General features: G+C 41.1%; 2 long non-coding RNA genes across 2 annotated transcripts; one reads left to right on the forward strand and one right to left on the reverse strand.

Annotated features, from left to right (window-relative positions):
* Positions 1 to 1,904: 1,904 nt before the first annotated feature.
* LOC143685470 (uncharacterized) lies at positions 1,905 to 7,326 on the reverse strand. Its single transcript, XR_013176699.1, has 3 exons — positions 7,050 to 7,326; positions 4,534 to 4,623; positions 1,905 to 3,670 (listed from the first exon to the last, which is right to left on the reverse strand). It is a non-coding gene; the product is annotated as an uncharacterized LOC143685470 (long non-coding RNA).
* Positions 2,516 to 9,796, forward strand: LOC143685481 (uncharacterized). Its single transcript, XR_013176706.1, has 3 exons — positions 2,516 to 2,606; positions 3,927 to 4,147; positions 9,497 to 9,796. It is a non-coding gene; the product is annotated as an uncharacterized LOC143685481 (long non-coding RNA).
* Positions 9,797 to 14,450: the final 4,654 nt, after the last annotated feature.

Consider the following 14,450-nt stretch of genomic DNA (forward strand, 5'->3'; position numbering starts at 1 on the left):
AACATTTTGTTCTACTTTCTGAGAGATTGCTTTTATCTTCTAATGTTCTGATCAATTTTAATTTATCATATTTTTTCATTGCAAAGAGGTTGATCTTGTTCTCCGATTGTTCACTTTTCACAGAATTCTGTTCTTATCTCTCTGAAGATATTAATTGCCAATTTAAAACTGTTCTTTGGATCCCTGCATTTCTGTTTCCCCTGAGTCTTTGTTGTTTTTTCAGTCTTTAGGTCATAAGCTTCCTTCAAGTGTTTGGTGACTCCAGACTGCCCTTTCTTATTTGAGAGCTCGCTGGAGGTCCTGTACACATGGGCAAGGCTTGTGGATTGGCAGGAATCACTCATTCGGTGACTAGGTGGGGGGACAGCCTTTTGCTGAGGAAGCTCAAATATCAGTATCACAAGACAGTCCCCTGGGGCTGTTGGAGTCTCCAGTGTAGCCCCTTCCATCCTCTTCACAGTTGCTGATGTTCTGAGTAGGGGAAAGGGTCTCTCACATAACATCCGTGTTTTCAGTTTTGTACTCCCCCCCACCTCAGCCCTCTTATAAGCCTGGGGTCCTCTGGTTTGGGTCTCTGTATTCAATCTCTTAAAAAAAATCTCCAGCTTATTTTAGAAGACTGATTGGGAAAATACACTCATCTGGCTCTGTGAGATGAAGTAGAAGCCCAGCCCCTCTGAGGGCAAAATTTTAGACCAGTGCCTGGGCCAAGCCTCCTGCTGACCCCTGTGTCTCCTGACATCTGGCATCTTCCAGTACCAGGTCTCTGTGATTCCATGGAGCGGAGTCGGGTTACATTTCATCAGTGTCCCCCTCTACCGGCCCTGGGTTGCAACTTCATTTTTTCCTGCTGGGTCAGTTACCTTTCCTCCCCCTGCTTTCCATCCTTCCTTTCCTGTCTACGCTTGTCTTCCTTGGAGCCTCTTTCTGCATGTGGGTCGATATATTTTTATTATAACTTTATTATTTTCATGAGGTTTGGGGAGAGTGTATAGCTAACTGTGTGTGTTTAGTGTGCCAATAAGTTCTCTCATGCTTTCTTCATTTGTACTTTTTAAATCTTATTTTGATGGCTATATGCTTGTAGGTTCTCTCAAAAATTTTTCTTGGAATAAGGTGGAAAATACATAAATAAAAACAGCAAATTGAGGCTCTGAAGTTTCCTAAATGTGGCCAGTGGATGATTGGAGATCTGCAAGGCCAGTGTGGAGCCTAGCATAGTTCCTGGAACTGAATTTGCATTCAGTACATTTTAGGGGTGGTTGTAGTTAGTAACTAAGTATACCATGTGTGTTTTCAATCTATTTCAATGTTTAATTAGAGAATTGTCATAACTTCTCTGATTGGGCCTTTTCATTTGACAAATATTCGAGAATCTGTATCAGGCAGGCACTGGGCCAGGTTCTTGGCTATGGGAAAGGGAACTTGGGAGAAATATTTAAAAAGTGTGGTTCTTTTTCTTTTCTTTTTTTTTTGTTAATTTTTAGATACATCTACAATTTTATTACGAAACCATTCTTTTGGCACTAGTTGTTACAGTGATAACAAGATAATGTCAGTGTGGCAGAGAAGCTGTTAAGTAACAATTGCATTCCCTGCTCACTGAACCTCAGTTTAAGTTACCTCATATCCCTTCAAGATGAGTTACCTGTGATCTTTACTGCCACAAATTTCTGCTCATACCATTTTAGGGAGGAGTTGATGCTAACGGATTAGATTAGATGTTCAAAAGACTAGAAAAATTCCATTATGAGATTTTCTTTTCCTTTTCCCCTTCAAAACGACTTGACATTAAAATGTAAATCATTTAAGAATCAAATTACTTAGTGCTTGTCTGAAAAGCAGCAGAGCCCAAGGAGCATTGCACTTAGTTCTTGTTAAAAAGCAATACCTGTGCCAAAAAAAAAAAAGCAATACCTGTGCAGTGCAAGGGTTGGGACCTGCACATGTCTTTTGTGGGGGGCATGATTCAAATCCCAACAAGGGGCATATTAAAAATTCTTAGATTAAAAATCCTACCCACTATCTAACAATTTTACATGTGAGCTATTTCTTAATGCCTTTTTGAAACCAGCCTAGGGGTTGGGACACTTTCATAGACAGGTAATAATTGGCGCTTAAGGCTCTAAAGGTAAACTGTTCCAGAAGGAGCTTTTGAAAAGCCTTAACTAGAGCACTGACGGTGCCTGCTACTGGCAGAGTTCCCAGGCTGGGCATCCCCCTCGTGCGCTAGGGGATGGCTGGGAAGAATTGGGGGATTAAAATTGCGTTCTGCACTGAGAAGACATCCCAGGCCTTTGCCGAGCAGCTGTGGCAATTTGCATAGGCCTGTGCTATTTATGACTGTACATATTTGCTCAAAATGAACCATCTCATTTTCTGACTGCAGCTGCCCGCACTGGTCTGGCTGCTGCTGGGGTTTTCCAGCTGGGCACCATACTGCCACATCACTTCCGAGCAGTGTCCGTGGTTTCCACAAGGCTCTTCAGCCCTCCTAATTTACTGCGGTTTCACTTCAGCTTGTTCATTCACCTAACAACTATGGATTGAACACCTACTATGTGTCGGGCACTGCCTAAGGCCCTGGGAATGGCAAGACAAATAAGGTGCAAATTGCTCCCTGGAGTACCTTGCAGGCTACAGGGGATTCCGGCAGGCAATGTATTGTGTGGGTACTTGGCCTTTGAGGCGGGGCAGTTCTCCTTTCCCTTCACTCTGTTTTCAAACCAGATTCTTTGTTGTAACCTGCCACCCTGCAAGCTGGTTTCATCTTTCCACTCAATGTCAAATTTGACAGTGTGACTCCACTTCACCTCTAAATACTCTGCAGTAAGACCATGGGTCACTCTCTGTGCTCCACCATTGAGGAGTCTAATGACTTGCCTCAGATTTCATTTGTCTTAGGGCTGCAATGCCGTGTTTGGCCAGGAAAACACCTGTATATCTCCACGAATCAGACCATATGTGAGCCTCCCTCCTGCCAGTCTCTCCTCCTCTGCTCCTCATGGCCAGTTCTGTCATCAGCCTCTTCCCTCAGGCCCCCAAACCTTAGTTTCATCCCAATCATTCTCTCTAGTTCCCAGATCCAGTTGCTTCCAGGCCACAGTATTTTTTTCCATGTTGGATCATTCACTTGGCAGATGTCATGACATCTTTCATATTGTTGTCTGGTAGTATTACTTTCATTGTTTCATAATTTGACTTGCCAAATTACCACAGTGCGTGGTCCTTGTCCTCAGACCTGATAAGCAACCACCCCTCCTGTTGAATCTGCTGAGGATTGAGATGACGTTTTTTCCTTTTCATTAGTTAGAGGGTGTTCTAGTTTCCAAGCTGCCAGAATGCGATACACCTGAAACAGAACAGCTTTTCAAAAGGGGAATTTATTAAGTTGTAAGTTTACCGTTCTAAGGCGGTGAAAATGTCCAAATTAAGGCAAGGTAATGAAAATGTCCAAATTAAGGCATCCAGGGAAAGATACCTTGGTTCAAGAAGGCCAATGAAGTTCAGGGTTTCTCTTAGCTGGAAAGGCACATGGCGAAGTCTGCTAGCTTTCTCTCCAGGAATCTTCACACCTTCCTCTGGGCTCTGTTGGCTCTGTTGCTTCCAGTGGCTCTAAAGCTTTTTCCAAAATGGCTCCCTCCTAAAGGGCTCCAGTAAGCAACCCCACCTGGAATGGGTAGAGACACACCTCCATGGAAACCATCTAATCAAGAATTACCACCCACAATTGGGTGGGTCATATCTCCATGGAAACAGTAAAAAAGATTCCACCTAGAAATATTGAATGAGGATTACAGAACATGGCTTTTCTGGGATACATACTAGCTTCAAACCAGCACAGAGGGTTAGCTATTGTGTTGGTCCTGATCGGCGAGCCCTCAGATCCTTTCCTTGCACTTCCCCTGCTCTGTTCTCTGTCACAGGATGCCAATCCTTACAGAAGTTTCCCACACTCCTGAGTCATCTGGTGTCTGACTGGGTGTGACCAATAGAAGGAACCATTGTGAAGTGGTTGGAGGCAAGAAGGGAGCCTCACCATCCCTATCTTGGACAGCATCTATGGCAGCTCCTCCATGGCTCCAGCCCTGACTAGACAAGCTTCACAGGTCCAGCTCCCATAAGGAAGTTTGGTTTCTAGATTCTGGTAATACCACCTCCTCCTTTTGACTCTCTAGCTTGGGGGTGGTAGGAGCTTCTTGCTGCCACTAATTTCTGGGTTGCCTTAAGATCTCTTAGTGGCTGCTCAGCTTCTTCGTCTCCTGAGAAACCAAAATATTCAAAGTGGTTTCTGTTTCCTTGTTGTACCATGGCTAATATAGTTAGTTCTCCTCCCTCCCTCTCTCCCTTCCTTCTTTCCAAATTAGTTATCTATTGCTGCATAACAAATCACCCTAAAACTTAGTAGCTTAAAAAAATAAATATTTATTATCTTGCAGCTTCTGTGGACTAGGGATATGGATTGGCTTAGCTGGGTGGCTCTGGCACCAGATCTCTCTGGTCAGGGCTGTGGTCAGGGATACCTGAGCTCACCTGCTTGTCAGGTCTTGGTCCCTTTCCATGTGGGTCTGTCCACTGGGCTGCCTCATGACACAGCAGCTTACTTCCTTCATGGCAAGTGATCTGTGAAGGAGTGAGACAGAAAGTCCAAGATGGAAATCACAGTATTTTAATAACCTTCTTTTAATGACCATCGCTTCTGCTGTATTCTGATTATTAGAATTGAGTCAGTATGTTCAGTCTACACTCAGGGAAAGGAGATTCACGCCAGGGTATAAATACTAAGAGGCCGTGATCATTTGAGGCCATCTCAAAGACTGCCTACCCATCCTTTCTTCCTTCCTTCCTTTCTGCCTGCCTGCCTTCTTTAATTGTTTTCTCTTTTTTCCTATTTTACTCACCCCTCCCCTTCTGTCTTTTTTTTTTTTTTTTTTTACATGGGCAGGTACCGGGAAGCAAACCCAGGTCCTGGGGCATGCGAGGCAAGCATTCTTGCCTGCTGATCCACCGTGGCCCACCCCCCTTCTGTCTTTGAGGTTGTTCATAAAATAGTTTTTGGGCTTTGTGCTACAGATTTATCTCCCTAAGGCAGACTCCTACTCTTAATCCTGTTTACTCCTCTGTCTCCCGGTGTTTGTTTGCAAGCTGCCAGAATGTGATACACCAGAACTGGAATGCTTTTAAAAAGGGAAATATAATAAGTTGAAAGTTTATAATTCTAAGCCTATAAAATTGTCCAAACTAAGGCATCCAGAGAAAGATACCTTAATTCAAGGAAGGCTGAAGGGTTAGGAACAGCTCTGTCAGCTGGGCAGTCATGTGGCTGGCATCTGCTGGTCCCTGGCTCCTGGGCTTCGTTGCCTTCAACCTCTGTTCCTGTGGGGATTCCTCACTTTTCTTCTCTGGGGCTGGCTTTCATCTTGTGGCTTCCCTTGACTCTCCAGGTTCTGGCTGCTTAACATCTCATGGTGACGTCTGCTGGGCTCTAAGCATCTCCAAATACCCGTGTCTTTCTTCTCCAAGAGTTAGCATCTGTGGTGGCTCTGAGGCTTCTGTCATTTCTGACTCTCTCCAAAATGTTTCCTCTTTTAAAGGACTCCAGTAAACTAATCAAGACCCACCTGGAATGGATGGAGCCACATCTCTATCTAATCAAAAGCTCACACCTATAATTGGATGTGTCACATCTCCATGGATATAATCTAATTGAAAGTTTCTAGCCTACAATATTGAATCAGGATTCAAAGAAATGACTGCCCCCACAAAATTGGATTAGGATTAAAATATGGCTTTTGTAGGGTACATAATACTTCCAAACTGGCACACTCCCCAACACAATCAGCACAAAATAAATTAAATAGACATCTGTGAGCTGGTCTAGGAGCCCATCACTTGTAATACTGCATTTATGGGACCCTATACTTGACATTCCAAATTCCAAATATACAAGTGAATTTTTTTTATATAATCTATGTGTAAATGACCAACTTGCTGGAGTAACAACAATCATGAGTGTTTTATGAAGGACTGTTGACTATTAAAATCAGAGAGGTTGTTGTGCTTTTCCTGGTTTGTTTCATTTCATCTGGGGCTGGTATTACATGAGGTATATTGTTCACATTGCAGATACAGGTTTTTTATTGCACTTATCTGTTGGAGATGAACTGAAACGTGAAAGTAAAAAAAAAGGGTAATATGATTTCTTCAAAAGTACCTATGCGTTTTAGAAATGGTACTCAGTTCTTTTTTTTTTGTTAAATGTCACAATTGTTGGTGTCATTCCAAAGCAAATCCAGCTTATGGAACCCGCCCCCCCCCCCACCCCGCCCATGCAAACAGTTATTCCTATGAAATACCACCTCCTTGATAATATTAAGCTGGGGGAAGGGATATACATTGCATCCCTCCAAGAGAAGATGAGAAATGAAGCAAACACTGTTAACACCATCCTTTTACCCAGCTACAAGAACTGGTGTTCTGTTTTCTTCTGAGGATTGATTATTTTCCATCTCATGGAAATTTTTATGTCAGTCTTTGAAAAGGAGTAAAACAATATCATGAGAGGGAAATGAGAACTTCTAATTGTTGTTCCCTTCACCAGACATCGGTGTGGATTAAATTCTGACGTATTTGCTATAAATACGGATATGGAAGTCACCTATTGCAAGAGCCCCCATGCTTCTGCCAAAACAAACATAGTTAGGCACTATTTAACATGTCTGTCTTTAGAAAGCATAGGAATATTCCAATTAAAAAAAATTGATTTTCACAGGTTATAACCAAGCCCTGTGATCTATTTCTTCCTGTCCCCCAAAGAAAGAATAGTTTCTTAAGCAATCGCTGCAGAAGTTAGGGTTTGGAGCAGGCACTACATTTCCTGTGCTGTGCTGGGAGAGAAGGTAACCCAAGGGGGGATAATGCTGCCGGTAGGTTTTATGGAAAGGAATTGCATAGCTTGGAAAATGATCCAGAAACTCACACTCCAAGGCAATTTCATAATGATCACAGCAGGGATTTTGGTGGTAATTTTGCAAATATAACTCTCATACCTAATTCTCAGTGCTTCCGCCCATGGGGTCCATGTGTTTGCCCCAAAGTGTTCTGCCTCCAGCTGGAACAGGCTTGGAAATGGCCAGAGACATTTTCACGTTCACAAGCTAAGAGTACCAATCGTTCTCCCTCAGCACAAATGTCGCACTTTCCTTTTGTGTCATTTTCTGTTCAGTTGCCATCTCACCGGAATAAATTGAAAGGTGCATCTAAGGCGATCTTCACGCATCCCAGTGAAGTGAAGTAAGCCAATGTAGAGACAGAGGCCAATTGTTGTAAAAGGTCATAGCTGCTTTCATCAGCTGACACGTGAACTGTTGAACAGGTACCATGTCAATGAAAAAAAAATAGGCAAAATCAGGCACACCAGGCTTGCTGTTGGTGAGAGAGAGAGAGAGAAAGAGAGAGGGAGGTTGTTTGTATTAGCCACAGCAGACTTTTTTTTTAAACAGGATAAAAAATAGGTGGAGAAGGAAGGCATATGTGCCTTTATTGAAGGAAAGTATGCTGTTGTTGAAGTTTAGTGCTAAATTTTTGAAGACCAACTTGTCTTCACGGAAATATTACTCTTATCGAGGTAGCGAGGTCAGAGTCAACTTCAGTTATTATGGGTGCAGCCCCTGAGTGCAAACATTCCAGAATAATGGTCTCTGTGGTTGCTGAGCTTTGCTGAGAATTCACACTATTGCTAAATTGCTCTTTATCCCAGATGCATCCCATCTGTGATAGTCATATCTCGGAAGTGCCCCCTGGTGTAAAACTGAGAAGCCCCCTTTGATCACAAAGGTGCCCACTGGCCCTTTGGAAGAACTTTTTTGCTCAGTTTGTTTTCTTAATTGTATTATAGATGTCAGTAAAGTGAAGTTTGCTTGAGCCACACATGCATGCACACACACAGAGAAAGAGAGAGAGAGAGAGAGAGAGAGAGAGAGAGAGAGAGAGAGAGCAATACTTAACCCTTTGGACACTACAGTTTAGACTAAAAATGATATGTGTGTGAGGATGTGAGATACGACTATCTGTTCAGTTCTACTTTGAGTGACTTCAATTTTCTATCATTAAAAAAAAGCTACAGCAGCCTGCACCATTTACAGTACTAGCATGGCATTTGTTCACTGTTTGCATGAAGAGCATTTATTATTAATAATTAGCTGAAGTAGATGATGTCTCTACCTGAGTTTTGATCCTGCCTCTGCCAGCAGAGCGTAGCTGTGTGACCTCGGCAAGATTGCTTGACCTTTCTTGACTTTGGCTTCCTGCTCTATAACATAAAGGGATTAAAATAGATCCGTTATTCTTGAAGTGTAGGCTTCAACCCATCAGTGAATCATGAAACCAATTTAGAGGTTGTGATAAGCACTTTAAAAACAGAAGGGATGATAGAAAATATTAGAGTGCATTGCATGTTCTAAGACTAAATAGTTTTCCAAAAATTTTGTTTCCATTAAATCTATGTTTATATAACCAGGCATATACTGGGTTGCAATGTGAAATGTTTTTGTTACTGTGGGTTGAGGTTAAAAAAGCTGGAAAACATTGGAATAGATCATATCTATAGGGACCCTTTAGGTTTAAAATCTAAAACTCTTAGAAATAGGTACTCTTGCATTACTCACCAGTATATATAGTCAAAGTGCTTGGTGCATAGTCCACAAAATAGGAATGGAGAAACGTGTTGCTCAGCCTGCACCAGGCTCATAAGAGTCTTTAGCCTGCTAAGAAAGGGACACTCAAGACAGGGCATGTGCACCACCTGGGGTGTTTCCCAAAACTAGGGAGAAAGGCAGCCAGTTCTCAGTTATCCAGATTGGGTTCACCAGACATTGCTGAGATCCCAACAGCAATTGCATCTCGCCCCCAACCTCACACCACTTTTCCTTTCCTCTCCTGCTCCACTGGCTACCTCCTACCCAAAATAGCATGTGGGAAGGAGAAATGATCAAAAGATATTTCTAGAGTGGTCTCAGACACAAGTAAAAAGCACAGTTCAATTATTCCTCTTGTTCACTACAGAAACTCGGAAGATAAAACCCATGCTTAAAAAGGTAAGTGATTATTGAATGACTGACATCCTGCAAAGCTTGCCCTATAAAATCAAGTGTCTTGTATCTAAAAAGTCTTTCTCAGACAAAATGTTGATTAGGTTCCATTTGTACTTCAAGGGATTTGGTCTTTATAGAAACTCTCTCGCTATTGTTGGTAAGGTATATCTTACCATTGAACTAAACAGCAAAAACTTTTGCCAGCAAATCCCTTACTTGTTACATGGTGGAGATGTGGGATGGGCAAAAGGGAAGATGATAAATGCTTTCTTGTGCTGGTTTGAAGCTGTTATGTCCCAGAAAAGGCCATGTTCTTTAAATCCGTTCTTGTGGGTGCAGACATTTTGTGGGTGGGGCTTTTTAATTAGGTTATTTCAACTGAGATGTGACCCATTCCATTCAAGGTGGATCTTAATCCTTTTACTGAAATCCTTTATGAGAAAATAAAGGACACAGAAAAAGCCCAGAGAACTCAAAAAGAAGCACCCAGAGAAGTTTGGAGCAAGCTTAGAAAGAAAATCCCCAGAGGAGCTAAGAGAGGACCCATACAGGAAGCTGTTGGAACCAGGAGCTGAAAGCAACGCTGTTCAGAAAAAGGACAAGCAGACACCAGCCGTGTTCCTTGCTCTCTGACAGAGAAACCCCAGATACCAGTAGCTTATCTTCAAAGAAGGTATCTTCCTCTTGTTGCCTTAATTTGGACATTTTCATGGACTTAGAACTGTAGATTTGTAAGCTAATAAATCTCCATTGTAAAAGCCAACCCATTTCTGGTATTTTGCATTCTGTCAGCTTTAGCAAACTGAAACACTTCCCCTAACCTAACTGTTTCCTAAACTTTAAAAATAGTCAGGATTATCCCTTCTTTCTCTGACTCTTCCAGGGGAAGGAGTGTCATTTTTAATAAAAAGATACCACATGGGCTAGCAGCGGCCCTGGGTATCAATTGATTGCAAAACTCTGTGATAGGTGCTACAGAGAGATTGGTTGAGTGTGTGAATGAAACATAAAGGACAGTGTCTGGTAAATAATAAGAATGTTGGAATTTCAGGCAGAAGGAATAGAAAAGTGAAACATCCGGTGTTCTGCCTCATGCAAAAGGCTTTCCTCCACTGGTTGGAGTGTTGATGTCACTGAATTTTTCAATCAAAATCCCATCAGTGAATAGAAATAAGCCTGAGGCTCAGACTCTGATAATGCAGCTCATATTTAATAAACAAAATTGAATCCAGACCAGAGTTATCCCTGCTGTATAGGTTGACAAATTTGAACTGAACTGCATTTATAATGAATTCATCAAATTTTATTTAACAAGAGATTCCTTGATCCTGAGTAAATCAAATACTTTACTGTGACATTGACAACATATGGAAATATAATTTTATAAAAAGTGAAACATTCTGTAGGATTAAATGAGGTTATAACACGTTATCCTTCCATTCCTTCTTCTTTCATTTTCCTTAGAGAAACAAACTTTCTGACTACTCCGTCTTTTAGAAAGTTCTTGTATGATCCTGTAGTCAGTATTTTAAAGGATATCACTTAGATAGGCATTTGTGCTCTTTATACAGTTCTTTAGTGAAGGCAACTTTTCTCCAAAAAGATAATTAAATTACTTTGAAAGGTATGTCAAGTTGGTGGTAGCTGAGGCAAACAAAAAAAAAAAAAAGGAAAAATCATTGAGTTGGACGATATGACTCAGAATTTCATATGTTTTAAATAAGGTTTCACATACTTGTCTAACAGATTGTTTCTTTAAAAAATTAAAAAATCCACAAAGAATGTCAGCTCACAACATATATCTGGAAGCAAATGTAGGCTTTTTCTTAATATACTGAGGTGTGGTTCAGAATGTCTTCGACAGTTTTAAAGCCCTTGGGTAATCCTATAACCTTTAGCTGATATTTATTGCACTGTGGCATAAAAAAGCAGCAAAAAAGTTGTTTTAAGCAAGTTTGTTCTTTACTCTCTTTGTTTATATGGGCCAATCTAGGCACATTTATTCATTCATTCAGCTAATATTTATCTATTTATCGAATGCCTATAACGTGTGTGTGTTGCGCTCTGGGAACCCTGATGCGAAAATAAGGTCTCTACCCTCACAGAGCCTCCCGTCCTGTGAAGTGAGGAAGCGTGCACTAGGGGAGATGGTAAGAAGTGAAGGAAGGGCCTCGGGCAGCTCTGAGCACTGGGGTGGGAGTGCTATTTCATTGGGTTCCAGGCAGAGTTCCAGAGTGGTGGCTATACCATGTTATGTTATTACTAAAGAAGGAAAAAGAGCTCTTTGGAGCAAAGTGAAACAAGAGTGGGGAGTGGGAGGGAATAAAGTCTGTGAAAATAGGCACTTGTTCAGACCTCTTAGCTCCAGTGGACATCTGAACAGGAAACGAGGCTCCAGGTAGACTGAAAATCAGGAGAGAAGGTTCTAAGAGTGTCGTATTCGGCCTCTCCTTTTAGAGGTCTGAGGTAAGTGGTTTCCCCAGGAGTTGGTGGGGGTTTCTGAGGTCTCCCTATGGGAAGGATGCTGGAGAAAATGACCATCCTGTCACCAGTGGGGGTTGCTGTCCTTTGGGGTAGCTCAGCAGAGCGCTCCAAGAGCTGCTTTCCCTTATGCTGGAGCAGAAGGAACAGCAGGGAAGGGTGGTGGTGGGAGATGAAGAAAAAGCAAGTGAGGTGCTGATCAGGGGCCACCCGACTCTGAGGGAACCCAAGCAGCTGGAGGGGGAGACACTCCAGACCTCTGGGCTTGAAAAGTCCATTCCCCTCATCTCTTTTCCCTCCTAAAGAAAACTTAAGAAATGACAGAATTTGGAGTAAAGAGCAATTCTTTCCGGAATGCACTGTTATTTCCATGGGATCTAGAACTGAGTGATTGAAAAGGGGATTGGGGTGCCTGTATGTATGGCCCTTTGGGGGCAGAAGGAAGAGGGAAATATGACTTCAAAAGGTGCTATGAAGGGAAAGTGTTTATTCTTAGCCAAGTATTAAGAAGCTACACTCTATGGCTGGAGGGAAGTACCTGAAACTGTTGAGCTGTGTTCCAGTAGCCTTGATTCCTGGAGATGATTGTATAACTAAGACAGCTTTTACAGTGTGACTGAGTGATTGTGAAAACCTCGTGTCTGAGCTTCTTTTTAGCCACGGTATGGACAGATGAGTAAAAATGAATAATAAATAAATAATAGGGGGGATAAGGGATAAAATAAATTGGGTAGATGGAAATACTGGTGATCAATGAGAGGGAGGGGTAAGAAGTATGGGATATACGAGTTTCTTCTTTTTATTTTTTATTTCTTTTTCTAAAGTGATGGAAATGTTCTAAAAATAATCATGGTGATGGATACACAACTATGTGATGATATTGTGAACCATTGATTGTACACTATGTATGGATTGCATGTGTGTGAGGATTTGTCCTTAAAAATATATTTTTAAAAAATGTAATAAAGGTAATTTGGTTGGAAGGAAAAAAGGAGCTACACTCTACATTCTATTTTCTAAGATCAACATCTAAAAGGTAATGTCAGTACTGATTATGAAGTTTAAAGATTAGAAGCTTGGATTTCCTGACTATGGTGTTAGAAATAACTTGAGATGGTTAAGCAGCTTGAGATTTGTAACAATTTTCCAGTGATTTGTAAATATATGATACATTGATGCCATTGGATCCATATTGTTTTCATTTAGCGGAAAATCTTGCATTTTCAATTTCATCTTTCCTAACCTCCCCTGAGAACAAACACTATTTGTGTGCAAATCAAAAGCCATATGAATCACATATCTAGTCCAGCTCCTCTACTTCCTCTAGCTTGGAAATACTGATTTCTATAGAATATCTAGTTTAGAGCACTTTAGCTAAATCTTTAGGAAAAATCTTTCCCTTTAGTAGGGTACAGGTTTGTTTCAGGACAGTCAACAAACAACAAATAGGTTTGAGCTCCTTTCAGGAATGAGCTGTCTCTTAGAATCTTCTATTGAATTCAACTAAGCAATATACTGAATAAAGACTGATGTGTTGGGCAGGATTTTGAGTTGCTTTTCAATCTACTTTAAATTCTCATAGCTCCCTGAATTCTGATTTTTGTGTACTTTTAAAAACTTGTCTCTGGAAGTTTGGGTGGCTTCAAAGTCTATTCTGCTTGTGACACACCCTACTTATGTGTCTGGCTCGTGAGATTCTTCCTTCCTTTGGTCGAGCTGCATGGGGGATGGCCACCCTTTTGGATTTTGCTTTGATTCTTAACCCTCTGGGCAAGTGAGTTCCATGCTTTAGGAGGGACACAGACAGACATCAGCTTATCTTCTTCCTTCGGTTGATGGTGTCATCTCTAATGTGATGCCTACCAACTTTTAAAATTTCTTAACTCAGCTTTGGGTGAAGAAGTCTAAAAACAACAGCTTCTTATGCATTGTGAAAGAATGCCCTGTGAAATACTCTATCTAAAGTCAATTATTAGTTATAGTTCATCCAATTTTCTTGTTTCACTTTCTCCTCTTTCATACTTAAGCTAGTAGGAAGCTTATCTTACTTATTTGAATGGACTGTGAGCAATTCCTCCCTCTCCAATTTCTGATTTGATAACAGAATCAGAGTGCAGGGGTAAGAGTCCTTGCAGAAATAACCTATATATAGATCCTTTATCCTTCTCTCTCTATCTAATCGATACATACATATATGTATAAATAGATATAGATTATATAGATATATAACTAGAATATTCCACTATATCCTACAATATACTAGAATCGATAGTATTATCGATAGATACACACATATTCTAGATTAACTTTGTACAATATTAAGTTTGCAATCAAGCAATAGTCTTTTATAAAGGGACTAATTTTTAATTCCCACTTTAGTGCCTTTCACAGTAACTACTGATTTTTTTAACATACCTGAATTTCAACATTAGTCTATCTCTGAAGCAAAATTGTAATAGTGTGTCTTAAAATAGATTGAAACCATAATAAATTGCCATTTTTGCAGGTCAAAGAAGACTGCATATTGGCAATTTGACATGATTCAATCCAGCAAAATGTCCACTCATTCAGCAACATTCGAGTTCCCATTAGGCCAGGTGCTGCAGGAGATTAAAACATGAGAATGACACAGATCCTCCTTGGACCCTTCAGTCTATACACCCTAACTTGAGCACCAGGTGGAAAGTGGTTTGCCCTTTAGGAGGGGAAAAGCGGCACCCCAGTTTGGAGAAGGGAAACTACCTTCAATGGTAATTCCTTACCATTGCTTGTCTTTCAGTGGTTTATAGTCCACAGAACCCCCCAACAAAAACCCATTCCAAGAACCTTTGGTTCCAATGCTTCCTGAGCCAAGTTCAGAGCCCTTAGTGTGGCATT

The sequence above is a fragment of the Tamandua tetradactyla genome, chromosome 1 (genome assembly GCF_023851605.1).
Source record: "Tamandua tetradactyla isolate mTamTet1 chromosome 1, mTamTet1.pri, whole genome shotgun sequence".
NCBI classification, from domain to species: domain Eukaryota; kingdom Metazoa; phylum Chordata; class Mammalia; order Pilosa; family Myrmecophagidae; genus Tamandua; species Tamandua tetradactyla.